Below are 14,294 nucleotides of genomic sequence, written 5' to 3' on the forward strand. Positions count from 1 at the left end.
ACAACATTGTCACTCGGTCTATAGAAGAGATACCCAAAGGATTTATGTGGGTAGCCGATGAAAATACATTGCTCAATATGAGGTTGGAGCTTGTTGTGAGTCTCTCGTCTTATGAAAGCCTCACAACCCCAAACCTTGATATGTGCCAATGAGGGATCTTTCCATATCCACATCTCGTGAGGTGTTTTGGTAACCTTCTTTGTAGGGACTAAGTTAAGGATATGGGCGACAGTCTCTAAGGCATACCCCCATAATGAGATAGGTAATGAAGCACGACTCGTCATGGAACGAACCATATCCAACAAGGTTCGATTACGCCTCTCAGCCACACCATTCAACTGCGGTGTCCTATGCGGCGTCAATTGCGAAACTATTCCACATTCCTTGAGATAGCCGTGGAATTCAAGACTTAGGTACTCTCCTCCTCGATCGGATCAAAGCATATTTATTTTCCTGCCCAATTGATTCTCCACTTCTTGTTTAAACTCTTTGAACTTTTCAAATCTTTCCGACTTGTGCTTGATTACGTAAATATACCCATATCTACTATAATCATTGGTGAAAGTTAGATAGAAGCGGTTCCCGTCCCTTGTGGTGGATCTAAAGGGTCCACATACATTGGTATGTATGAGATCCAATAAACCCTCACCCCTTTCACAAGTTCCAGTGAAGGGTGACTTCATCATCTTTCCAAGTAAACAAGACTCGCACACGTCATCGTACCTAAGGTCGAATGACTCCAACACTCCATCCTTTTGGAGTTGGGATATGCGTTTCTTGTTGACATATCCAAGATGACAATGCCACAAGCTGCTTTATCCAAACCATTGGAAGAATCCACACACAACACATCATTTCATAAGTTATCTACAACCATAACAATTTCATAAATTCCATTACAAGGCAACACTTCAAAATATAAGACACCATTTAGATAAGCATAAATTGAACCTTTCTTATTATCAAACGAATATCTAAATCCCTTTCTAAATAAACCATGAAATGAAATGATGATTCTTGTCATATCTAGCGAATAACAACAATTATCTATATCTAAACCTAATCCATTACTAAGCGCTAAAGAAAACACTCCAATCTTGGTGACAAGTGATGATCTTCTCTTTCCCATGATTAGATTTATTCTTCCACACTCCACCTCTCTATTTCTTCTTAGTCCCTACAAATCAGAACATATGTGAAAACCACATCCTGTATCAAGAACCCAAGAAATAGTACGTGATGGATCATTAGATTTAATTGTCTAGATACCTGCGAAAAATGGCTTGATCTTCCCATCCTTGATGGCTTGCAGATATTCTAGGCAGCTTCTCTTCCAGTGCCCTATTTTGTGGCAGTGGTGACATTCTACCTCCTTAGGGTTTGATTTGGGCTTAGCGGGACCGACTTTCGTTCCACTAGTAGAGGAACCATCTTGGGGCTTTCCCTTGTGGTGGCTCTTTGAAGGAGCCTTCCTCTTTTTGCCCTTCCCTTGCCCAATGGCCAAAACAGATGCAGCGGGTGGAGTGGAGTTGGTGCAACAGATTTATCCTTGAGGTTACTCTCAGTAGTGCTTAGGAGTCCTTGGAGTTTGCTTAGGGTGACTTCTTCTTTGTTCATGTGGTAGGTCATCCTAAATTGGTTGTAGCAAGAGGGCAAAGACTGGAGAATGATCTTGATAGCCAAGTCTTCCCCAAAGTTAACATTTAACTTGCAAAGACGATCAACATACCTTTTCATCTTTTGTAAACACGAGGTTAAGTATTCTCCATTTCCCATCTTAGCGGTGATCATGTTGGTGATGATCTCATAGCGCTCTTGCCTTGCGCTTTGGTGTACCTCTCCAGCAAATCTTGGTGCATTTCATAGGGATACATGTCCTCATAGGACTTTTGGAGTTCAAGATTCATAGTGGCCAGCATAATGCAATGGACTTTCGTTGCATCACGCTCATGGGTTTCAAAGACAGCCATTTCTTCGAGAGTAGCGATTTCCGGATTGATCTTTTCAAGCTTCTCGTTGGGGACATATTATTTGTCCTCATAGTGGGCAATCATGCGAATGTATCTTATCCATTCGTTGAAATTCGATCCGTCGAATGTCACCTTTTGAAATAGGCTCATTAGCGAGAATGAACCAACAACAGTGTTGTTTGCGTTTGCGTTAGACATCTGCAAATAGAAAGGAAAAAAGTTTTATTAGAATTGAATCCCTAATTAAACACCCAAAATGAGAAATTAGGGCTAGGATCCAACAACATTATTTACACATTAGAAAAGGGATGTCGTAATCCAACATGCAAATGATTTGGAGGTAACTGAATGACGATTCACTAATTCTTCACCATGAAAAACATAAGTCTTAGGTTTTAAATGTATTGAGAATTCCTAGATTTCTTGAGATTCATTGAAGTTTTCAATGGCATGTTTAAATCTCGATATGCCCCTCTTGTTTGTGACTGGGATGCCGAGGATCACAAAGCGGGTGTGAATAACCATGCAAATATACATGATTCCCTCATTGTTACAGTCACCTATTCGATGTGTCGGTTAGCCACAGATGCTCAATCGGACTATGACAAACAATGAGTCACCCTTTGCCACCATTGCTTAGAACCAATTAGTGTGCCGGTTAACCACACACGCTCTACCAACTTCTTAGCAAGGGTGCAAAGTGTAATTTCATGGGATTGCATCAATTCACTTTTGCTTGAAGTAATTAGGATAGGGAATTTTGTAAAAAAACGTTTAGTTACTTTATATATATTTTCATTATACTTATTAATGAAGAGAGGATTGCTCTATCCTACCCGTTCAGCTAACAACCCTCCACCAATCAAGGAAACGGTGGGTAACAGTGGATACCCATTAAACGACCATTTTATAGGCCATAACCTTATACCCCACTTATAGATCGGCTTCATGAATGAGGCCTACTAACGTTAAGACTAGAATTTTAGTTATACATACATACATATATACATATATATATATATATATATATATATATATATATATATATATATATATATATATATTAATCTTGTAATAATATAATAGTATAGGGTGTATTTAAAACATTTTAAAAATACTAGGGTTTTAATCTCAATTTAAAATTTTCAAAATTTATAACTTTTAAATTAAAATTTTAAATATTAAAACTCTTGATTTATTAATTATCTAAATTAATCAATTAATTTTAATTACTAAATCATAAAGGATTATTATAAATTAAACAATTAAATTTATCCTAATCCCTTATATCTTTCTAAATTTCGAAAATTATGGAGGGATAATTCAAAATCTTTAATTACCATATTTAACAATTAAAAGATAATTACAAGATATTTGATTATCCAAATCCTTAGATTTTAGGAACTTATCTTGGGGAGGAGGAAAATTTCGAAAAACAAGGGTTTGCAAACCCTAGATCTCAAAATCTTGGGCAACAAGGAAAGGGTTTGAAAAACCCTTCAAAATTTCGAACACAAGGGTTCAAGAACCCTAAAATCGAAATCCTAGTATCCTAGGGTTTATTGGTCATAAACCCTAAAGTGTCAAATTCATACAATTATATAATACTAATTGAAAACAATTCAACCAAAGGCTCTGATACCACTGATGGGTTTTGTACAAAAATTCCTATGTGTGTATGCAACCCTAGATTTAGATCTATGTTTTCTCTATTAGATACACAACTTTATGAACACAATAAGAACCCTAGCTAGCAGGTATATATTTCGAAATTTGTATATATGAGTAGATCACACACCTCTTGTTGTTATATTGCAATAACAACACTAATCTTCAATCTCTTAGTCTTGAAAGCAAGTACCACAAGTGTAGTACCTTTAATGGCTCACAAACACCATAAGCAATTGGAGAGGCAAGAGAAAGAGAGAGAGAGAGAGAGAGAGAGAATAGAGGCTAGAAATCGGCTCTAGCAACCTTAGGGAATCAAGTGGCTGATTTCCTTAGGCTTAGGGGTCTTTATATAGGGTACAAATTAGGGTTTTAGTCCTTATCCTTATCTAGTTGCTTGCCCACCAAGTAACCATAAGATAAGCCTTGAAAGCTCTTATCCTTGGAAGATTTCAAGGGCCTTATCCCCTTTAATTCGTCCACCTCTCCCATAGGGTATCCATTACCCTAATTTGCAACTATCACATAATTACAATTCAGCCCCTGCAGTTTAATTAATTATATTTGATCACAAAATTAATTATTAATTAATTATTCACCAAAATTAATTAAACAAATATGATTTCTCCTATTAATATATTATTCATATAATATATTAATAAATCATAATAACCTCTTTCTCTATTATTTCTCCAAAAGGACCATGCACAATCGGGTCATGTATTTACCAAATATGGTTACGAGCTTAGACACTAATCCAAAAGTTCTAACAATTAATAAGACAGCAGCTCAACACCACACATAAAATATGTAACATCCTAAGTTTTGTCATTTGAAGTCCCTGGGGATGGAAAGGTAAAACGATGAAGAGCCTAAGGGCTAAATTGTAATTTTGGGAATAGGAGGAGTATGTTGTGCGTACATAAGGGTACGCTGAGCGTACTAGGGCATGCCCCAGTACATTGGGCGTACACTTGTGTATGCTGGGCGTACTCATAAATGATGAAAACCGTAATATCTCGGGTCGGGGGCTATGTAAACATCCTTATGGCTCATTATCTCTCCTCCTTCTCATCCTCCATCTTCTAGAAACGTTCCCAAACCCTAGTTCTTGTGTGTGAGAGTGAGTTGGTGGGTATTTTGAGCTCTTGAAGGTGAAGCCATTGCAACAAATAGTTGAAGAAGGAAATTTGCTTGTAGATATGAGGTTGTGTTGTGCCCTAGAAGCTCCAAGAGGTAAAAAGCTTCAAACTTTCTGCTTGTAGGTCATAGATCTAGCCTTTCTAGCATTATGGAACTATTTCTTGTCCCAAAAACCCCAATATGCTGCATGGTGCATTTTGGACGAGATAAGTTGTCCTTTCTGGACCTTGAAGAGGTCTCAAGTGATAAAAATAATGTCCCAATGGCTTATGATGTCCCATACATGATGTATAAGGGTCTTAATGGATTAACATCTTTATTGTAACGACGTAAATCTTAAAACCAATTTTTCATTTTTTTCTGCAAACATCAAAACATCGATTAATATTTTAAATTCAACGTAAACAATATTGTCACAACCGAATACATCACAAAGACCATAAAATAGTTTTTCCGGATAATGTGTACGATCACGCCGGCGCCTTCCCCATTCCTCTCTAGTACCTGAAATACATAACACAACAACTGTAAGCATAAATGCTTAGTGAGTTCCCCAAAATACAACCTACGCACATACGCCTTTCCAGGCCCTGACCTTCCGGTCCGTGTGTCTCAGGGGACTTCCGTCCCGACTGGGTAAACCTTCCGGTCCTACCCACGTCAACCTTACGGTCCATATTACAACGCCTTCCGGCCCATAACATATTCTCCTTCCGGCCCATAACCTAATGCCTTCCGGCCCATATCAAGCATATCATACATGGCACATATAACGATTAACTTATCACACATAATGCATATATTTCATATCCTATTCGACCTTCCGGTCACACAGTCAAACCCTTCCGGGTACAGTATAGTGAGAAGACTCACCTCGTATATCTCGATAACTCACGAATCCTGGAAATCACTCGTGCTCGAATCCCCGAGCTATAATCCTCCTATAACATCATATATCTCTAATTAATACTTTTACCACTAAGGTTGACTACCCCTATCAAGTCAACACTGGTCAACTCTGGTCAACGGTCAACGGTCAATTTGACCAGACTCGGCGAGTGCACTAGAGTGACTCGGCGAGTCTAAGAGTTTTCACCAACTCTCTAGGATTCTCTTTTGACGCGTCGAGTACTCCCCTGACTCGACGAGTTCCACCTGGTCATGAATCGCAGGGCCACCGCGACTCAACTGCCGAGTCACAAGGACAACTCGGCGAGTTCCAGCTCGACTCAGTCCACCTGTCAATCCCTCTCTAACTCTCCGTGACTCACTAAGTCAACCATAACTCGGCAGGACCACGCACTGAGTGATTAAGGACAAACTTCATGCTACTCGCCGAGTCTGTTCTTTACACTCGGCGAGTCCATGCCATGCATCAACTCAATCTTGCTTCTGAGGTCAGATCCGCTCCATACACTCATAGATCTGGCCCTCCTAAGCTTATTTATCACGTAAAGTCACAGTCTTGCCTACCATGAAACACCCACAAGGATCTTTTTGGAGAAATGACCTCTAAGATGGCAACCCTAGTCTCCAACCCAAAAGGAAGGACATTAAACATAGCATTTGGGACTTTCTGGACCTGCTAAGGTCCAAATCTAGGTACCATATCTCCATGGGACCTCTCACACTTCAACTACAAAGCAAACAAGGCAAGAAGAAACCCTAGATTTGACCATATCAACAAAAACACGGAAATAAGCTCTGAAAGATACCTCAAGAAGCTTCCCCTGGCGAAATGGAAGTAGATCCAAGCTCCCTAACTCTTCTAGCTTGACTTTCCCCTTCCTTTCTTGCAAATACCCACAACTTTGGTGAACAATGGCCTCTTATCTCACTCACAGGAACCCTTAGCTGCTTTGGTGCTCTCCAGGATCTCACTAACCGCAATGAAGGGTGATAAGGTCCTTTAAATAGAGCTTAGGATCGGGAAATTAGGGTTTCATTAAACAGCGCAGACTCGCTGAGTCCATTCCTTGGACTCGCCGAGTCTAGGCGCGAACCCGCGTCTAGAACCGCAATCCTACTCGGCGAGTTTGAGCTCCAACTCGCCGAGTCCCCTCATAAAACACCAAAAATATATGAATAAAAGATACCTGGAAATCCGGGCTGTTACATTTATGGACGTCCAAAGTGATAAAGTTTGAGACTTTATGAGTCCTAGGCACATTTGGTCATTGGATATGGAGTTTGGGCTTATGTTCTTTAGCCATTAAGCACTTATTAAGGTTTTGGTGAAACCTTGTGTACGCCCAGCGTAAGGTTTTTTACACCCTGTGTACTAAGTCAATGGCCCTTTTTCCAGTCAATGTGAGACTCGCGTACGCCCGCGTAACCTTAGGGTACGCCCAACGTAGGTCTTCTGTAGACTTTTGGTGATTTGGGATTTGGGTTTGGGCTACTTTTTGGGCTAGTAAGGTTCGGTCCTTGCTGGACTTTCTAAGTAGATTGTATTGGGGCAGTTATAGTGATAGTGAATCATGGGGTTAAGCCTAATAAGGAAGTTGGGCCCAATTTAGTAAATTGGGCTAATAATGGGCATTGCATAAAGACTATCAAGGTTATGGACTTGGAATTGGGCCTTGGCCCATTAAAAGGGAATGAACATGATGGATTGAGTGGAACCTTTTGCCAATATTGTTATGTTGTGTAATGATTTGGTATTTATTATGTGATAGTTCGGGATTTCCAGTGAGATAGCGGTTTAGGAGTTCGTTTCTTCAGTTCAGATCGGCATTGTGAGGTGAGTTATCCTCACTATATCAATAGGGTCTAAGGCACCAAGGCCAACCTTTTCTTAGATTGTATACTGGTTTTGTTTGATATGCGTATTGGTCTATTAGATCTGCATCATGTTAGTTAGGATGGTATATTCTTACTGACCGGTTAGGTCGGTATCCCGGTTAGGATGTTGCTATGCTATATGATCTGTAAGATCGGTTTGTTTATCTATGGATTGTTATGTGATTACTTGTTATATGTGCACATGGTTGTTTGTTAGGGTTGGGTTGAGGCGGGTCCTGCTTTGTGCTGTATGCCAACATACCCAGGGCGGACCGGATAGACTTTAGACCCGGTAGGGAACATAGTCAGGTCGAAGGCCCAACGAGCGGTCAGATAGGCTGAAGGCCTCAAGAGGGCCGTCCAGAAGTTCCGAGCCTCGGAGAGTGGGCCAGACAGACTGAACACCTGGTGCGGGTGGTCCAATCATACTAAAGGCTCAGAGAGTGGACCAGGTGGACAAAAGGCCCAATGCGGGCGGACCAGTCACACTGTAGACTCGAGATGCATGGGTGTTCTGTATTTGTTGATATCATATGGTTATGGTATTGTTGAGGTTGGTATTTTAGGGGTAAATCACTAAGCTTTTGGGCTTCAGTTTCAGTTTATTGTTTCAGGTTCATAGGATGACTGTAGGAAGGCAAAGGCGTGACCGTACACTTCCTCGATTGATGATTATGACTTTTGGGAAATCTTATGTCTAAACTATTTTGAAAATAAATTTGTAATAACTGAATGGTTTTGTATGAATTAAAAAGTTTTAAATTGACACCACTTTTATGGATGTTATAAAATAAATAGATATATCTTGGGAAACTACAGCTCGAGCTCTGGCTGATTGTATACTTTGCTTCATCTGATTTTCTCCTTTGAAATTCTTCCTTTCTTTTAAAAAGTTTTATGAAAATCCTCAGATCCTTATTTTTTGTTTGGAATCCGCATGAGTGTTCATCCAAATCCCTCAAACCAAGGCTATAATACCAACTTGTAACATCCAAACTTTAAAAACAAAATTTTCATTTTTAAATTCATATAAAAACATTGTTCATAAAAACCATATCAAGAAAATCAAATTGTCAAATACAAATCATCATCAAAATATCAAAATCCAACAAAATACCTGGTATCATAAACTGCAGGCGGATGTATACAACCAAACCTTCGCTTTCCTGTGATCCTTAGAAGTGCCTGAAAGGCAATTAATCAACAGCTGTAAGCACGAAGCTTAGTGAGTTTTCAATAATATCACATATAACACAACACAAAATAAACAGCGATGGGTTATCACTAACACTAGAGACTACCTAAAGTCTCAGTGGGTAAACAAACACCTTGTGGGTTATTAGCAACCCTGGAGACAACCCGAAGTCTCAGCACAAACAGTAACATATATCACAGTAATAGCAAATAGACCCAGTTGGTCAACGCATAAATTCTACCACATAGGTAAGAATAGTGAGGAGACACACCTCGTACAGATGACTGATAGAACTCACACCAGAACTACAAGAACTAGACTCCGTCAAATAATTACACCAATTAACCCTTATTAATAATTAAGGTAATTTTTCGTACTCCACTAACCCCAAGACAAGTCTAATCCTCAATTAGGGCAAAATATCGTTTTCCTTTTAAAATACCCCACAAATCCTCATAAGGAACACTTGGTCAAAAGTCAATGAAAGTCAAAGTTGGTCGTACGTGCGGCGTATACAAATCTATGATGTGCATAGAGTGTAAAGAAGGAGGAATCAGGTACGCAACTGGCTATGCCATACATAGCCAGGATTACACTCAGCGTGCATGACGTTGACATAAATCCAAATTTTAAATGTCTTAGTCATTAAGAGATTTATTCCAACCTCTCATATGACCCTTAAATCATATCCTAATCCATAAAATATCCTACTTTATGCCTTTGCATGGCTAAAGACTTCTTGATCCCAAAACATTAACACTTCACATCACCAAAATCTCCATAACTCACGTATGGAAGAAAGGAAAGGACCAAGCTAACATTTTTATGATGCTAAACACCCTAAAAGGTCTGAAAGGACAACTCTTATGCTCTAGAGTATTCCATAGTGACAAAGATCAATGTTTATGAACACATTGAACTTAAATCCAAGTATAAACAAGATCTACCAAAACAAACTCCAAGGTTTGAAATTTAAAGCTTGAAAAGGTGAACAAGGAGTTGTATATTTTGGATCTGAAAGCTAGAATGCACCACCACCTCATGAATGATCTTCCTTCTCTAACAAGAACAACAAAGAAAACTATCAAGCTTTAAATCTCACTTACAAAGGCTAGGGTTTCAATTTTAGGGTTTGGAAGAAATGGAGGTTGGTCATGAGGAGGTCCAAGGGAATTAAGAAGCTTAAATATGGGACATAACCTAAATTTTAGGGTTTTAGAAGCTGAATGAGTACGCCCGACATACCCATATGTACGGCAAATGTACTCCTCCACCACCTCGATCCTTATCCTAGCTTACGCCCGACGTACAGCCTAACGTAAGGGCTTAAATGCTAAAATTAAAAAAATGCTAAGGGGTAAAAAGGAAATACTTGGAAATTGGTGTTACAACAGGGGGCTAGAGGACATGAACATTTAGCAAAACAATAGTATAATGTCCAAAAAATAAGACCCGGAAATTCTTCATTTTTGACTTAATAAAACAACAACCCAATACATTGTTATAAAACCAGGACTATCAAATGTATCAATGCATCCTCAATATCATAGTAAATCACAATGATGCGCAAAGGAGTGGTGTGTGCTCTACAATCATTCCGAGCTCCTCCATTTCGAACTAGAAGTACCTGAAACATAAACTAAAAACCGTAAGAACAAAGCTTAGTGATTTCTACAAGATATCACATACCATACATATTAAACACATAACAGGCCCCATCCGGCATCGGGCCCTACCCCACATCGGGCCATGCTCGGTATACAGATCGGGCATCGCCCGACATACAAATAAACATATAACATATAAACACATACACATGCCGTAATAAAAAATATACATAGCATACGAAATGGTCATCGGGACCTGCCTGGTAAGCATAAGAGTACATAACACATGAAAGAGACACGAAGACATCTAACATCCTAACGTAACAAAACCATGGCTTGTATTGGTGCCTTCGACCCGCTAAAAACAGTGAGGAAACTCATCCCACACTGTCGAATCTCAGAGAAAGGATCTCTAGTTGTTGGCCTTCTAAAATCCCCAGGCTATCAATTACAAAATAATATTCCAATCATTCATTGCATCCCAACTCACACAAAGAGTCTAAACTAGGGTAAAAGACATTTTTACCCTTCCTTATGTTTGGCCTAAGGACAAAGCCTAAATTTTCCAAAAGCCTAAAATTTCAAAATAATCATTCCAAGACCAATTATGGCCTAATTTTCCAAATTGGGCCCAAATCTCTTTCATGGGACTTTTCCAAGCAAACACAAAACAAGTATCATCCCAAAAACCTGATGGCCCAACAAGGACCTAAGTATCCAAGCCCAAAAATGGCCCAAACCAAAGCCCAAACATCTAAAGCGCAATCTGTTGAGTATGTGGGGTGTACTTAGCACGTACGCGCAACGTACTTACTTTAGGCATGTGCGCTAAGCGTACCTACTTGCACGCTCAATGTACTCCCCCATTTGTTCAACTTCCATTTTTCCAGTTCTTAGTTGATTAACACCTCCATCCAAACTCATATCTGACTTCCTTAAGATAGTTTATCACGTAAACTTGCCAAATTTACATGCATGCATGGATTAATGAGGCTCTTAGAGCTCTAAAGAGCTTAATAAATGACTTAATGCATGCATGAGACCATAAACACCATAAATTTTGCACATTTAAGCATAAGGAACCCTCGAAACTTCTAGATCTACAATATTTAGCTTCTAAAACGACCTAAACCCATAAAGACCAATCAAAAAGGAACAAAGAAGCATAAAATCATAACATGAAGAGATCTAAGCAAAGAGTAGACAAGGTATAAGCTTTATACCTCAAAAGACATACAAAATGAGTGACGATTTTGGATCAGTAATCTTCATAGTATGCAATGTACCTTCAACCTTCTGATATCCCTTCAAAATGAGCTAATAAGCACCAACTTCTTCTCAAGAGCTCAAAGACAAAAATGATGGCTAAGGGTCAACATTTAGGGTTTAGAAGGTATGCAAGCTTTTAAAGAGGCCAACCCTAGGGACTCAAGGAGTTTATATATAGTGAAACCCCTAAAATTAGGGTTTCATTAAACCATCGTACGCCCGGCGTACGAGGCTTCGGTCCTGCGATCAACTCTACTTAGTACGCTAAGCGTATCATGTGGTACACCCCATGTAGTAGCTTCTCATCTAGTTCAATAAGTGTAGCTAATGGTACGCCCCACGTACTAACCCCAAGGATGAAATTGCAATAATTAAATACAAAGGGGCTAAAAAGGAATATACTCAAATTGAAGTATTAAAATTCTCCCCCACTTGAATCAGACTTCGTCCTCAAAGGCCGCTGGCCTAAATAACTCCAGATAGTGCTCTCTCATCTTATCTTTTGGCTCCAAATTCCACTTAGAACCCTTTTGGTGCTGCGGGAATGAAATATTTTCTTCCAAAAATCTCAAGACTATATATAGAATTTTGAGCCATAACGATTAATTTGTTGCATTTCCAACTAGAGAAAATCCATTTCTCTCTCACGGATCTTCGGGTTTTCATCCCAAATCGAGAGCACCTTTCTCTAGTTGTATTATATGGCTTATAATGTGCTTAATAACATCAATTTCATAACAAAACAACTAGATTCGGGAGTTTACCGCCCAAGAACACCTTGGGGAGTAAAGTCCTAAAAAGATGCCTAGTTCTTCCCCCGTGATTTGTAACTACCTTACGCTTGTATGCTAGTGTGTATATGACTTGAAATCACCCCAAGAACACCAAAGTTTAAGAGTTCCTGGCCTAAGAAGTTCTTGGACCGTGAACTCCAAAAAAGGACCAAAGAGTGCTTTTAACACTCCTAAAGCCTTGGACAGTTACCTATATTTACTCCTAGTTAATTTAAGCTCTTTAAAACATCAAAAACCCCTCCCAAAGTGAGATTACGGCCCTAATATGGTTCTTGGGTCGTGAACATCAAACAAGGGCACCAAAGTGTGCCTATGGCCTTCATTAGCCTTATGTAATTGTCTAGAACCTATCCTACATGATCTTGGGACTTGAAAGCATAAAAACACCCCTTCCATGTGAGTTTACGGCAGTAAACTCAAAAGGAATTGGCCTTGGGGCTGTAAACTCCTCAAAGGAGGTTATTAGTGCCCTATACCCTTCCAAGAATTAATCCACCAAGTTGGAATGCTTTTAGGGATAATTTAGAACCTCAAAACACAAAATAACACCAAGCTTGGGAGTTCACTGCCGTAAACACAAGGGTTTACGACCGTAAACTCCTTGTGTGATGTTTATGGGATAGTAAACTCATGTATAAGGTCCTTTGGAACCCTTAACCCAATTGTCTTGTCCCACAACAACTTAGATGCAATCCATAGGGCTTATAACACTTATATAAAGTGTTTATTATGTTCTAGGACGTCTTAAAATTTACAATTAGTAGTTTATGACTAATTGGGTGCATATATGTGTGATTATATGTTCATTAGGATCATAGTGTGTGTACAAGTCCTCACTTGACACCTAACAATCCGACACCGTTCAGTACATCCAAACCACCATCTACAGGTGAGTTCATACCCCTTAATCAATGTTTTAAATAATTTTAAATGCTTTAATCAGGGGGGGGGGGGGAATACAAGTAGAAAACAACATGTTATTAAATCACTCATATGTATTTTATAACTAGGTTTCCATCCAGCAGATTTCACATACTACAAAATGTGATGCATGAAATGGTTTTCTATCTTAAAAATACTTTGTTATCAAATGTATTACTTTTGAAATGCTTATTTAAAATGACATCAAGTCACTCTTTATTATTGTTCAAAACTCTTAGATGTCTTACAAAACCATTATTACCTTCTTGAACAAAACTATACTTATACACATATATTCTTATATATGTATTGAGGTTATAGTTTTCATCCTTCATTCAGTATTCCCACACTCTTGTGTAGAAAGGGTGTATTAACCAACTTGAACAACCAATTACCTTCCAATTAATTATCATAGGGATATTTAGAAGATACAAAACATTATTCCTATTACAAGGAATCACACAAGAGTTAGTTCATTCATGAGTCTATAACAGTACATTACATGATACACAAGTACATTTACGTATGCTTACATGATACATGAGTACGTTTACATATGCTTACATGATACATGGGTACGTTTACATATGCTTACATGATACATGAATACCTTACATGAATACTTGTATCTCGATTCACGAGGATGATTTATTAGTACCTTCTGTGTAAATTGTCCTGCTTATCCCAGTTCAACGGGATATTTAGACGGGACTAACCATTCCGAATCCCAGCTGATTAGCACCAGTGGTTGATGAACATCTACGGATGCCTATGGTTATTACTTATACTAGGAGTACCTATACTGGACTAACCATTCCTTGGGCCTTCTGTTCGCTATAGAGGTTGATGAACATCTACGGATGCCTACGGTTAATACTTATATTAGGAACATCGGTTACGAGACTAACCCTTCCTACCCCCTGCTGCTGCTACAGAGGAAAAT

This window comes from Lactuca saligna, chromosome 4, assembly GCF_052625555.1.
Source record: "Lactuca saligna cultivar CGN05327 chromosome 4, ASM5262555v1, whole genome shotgun sequence".
NCBI lineage: Eukaryota > Viridiplantae > Streptophyta > Magnoliopsida > Asterales > Asteraceae > Lactuca > Lactuca saligna.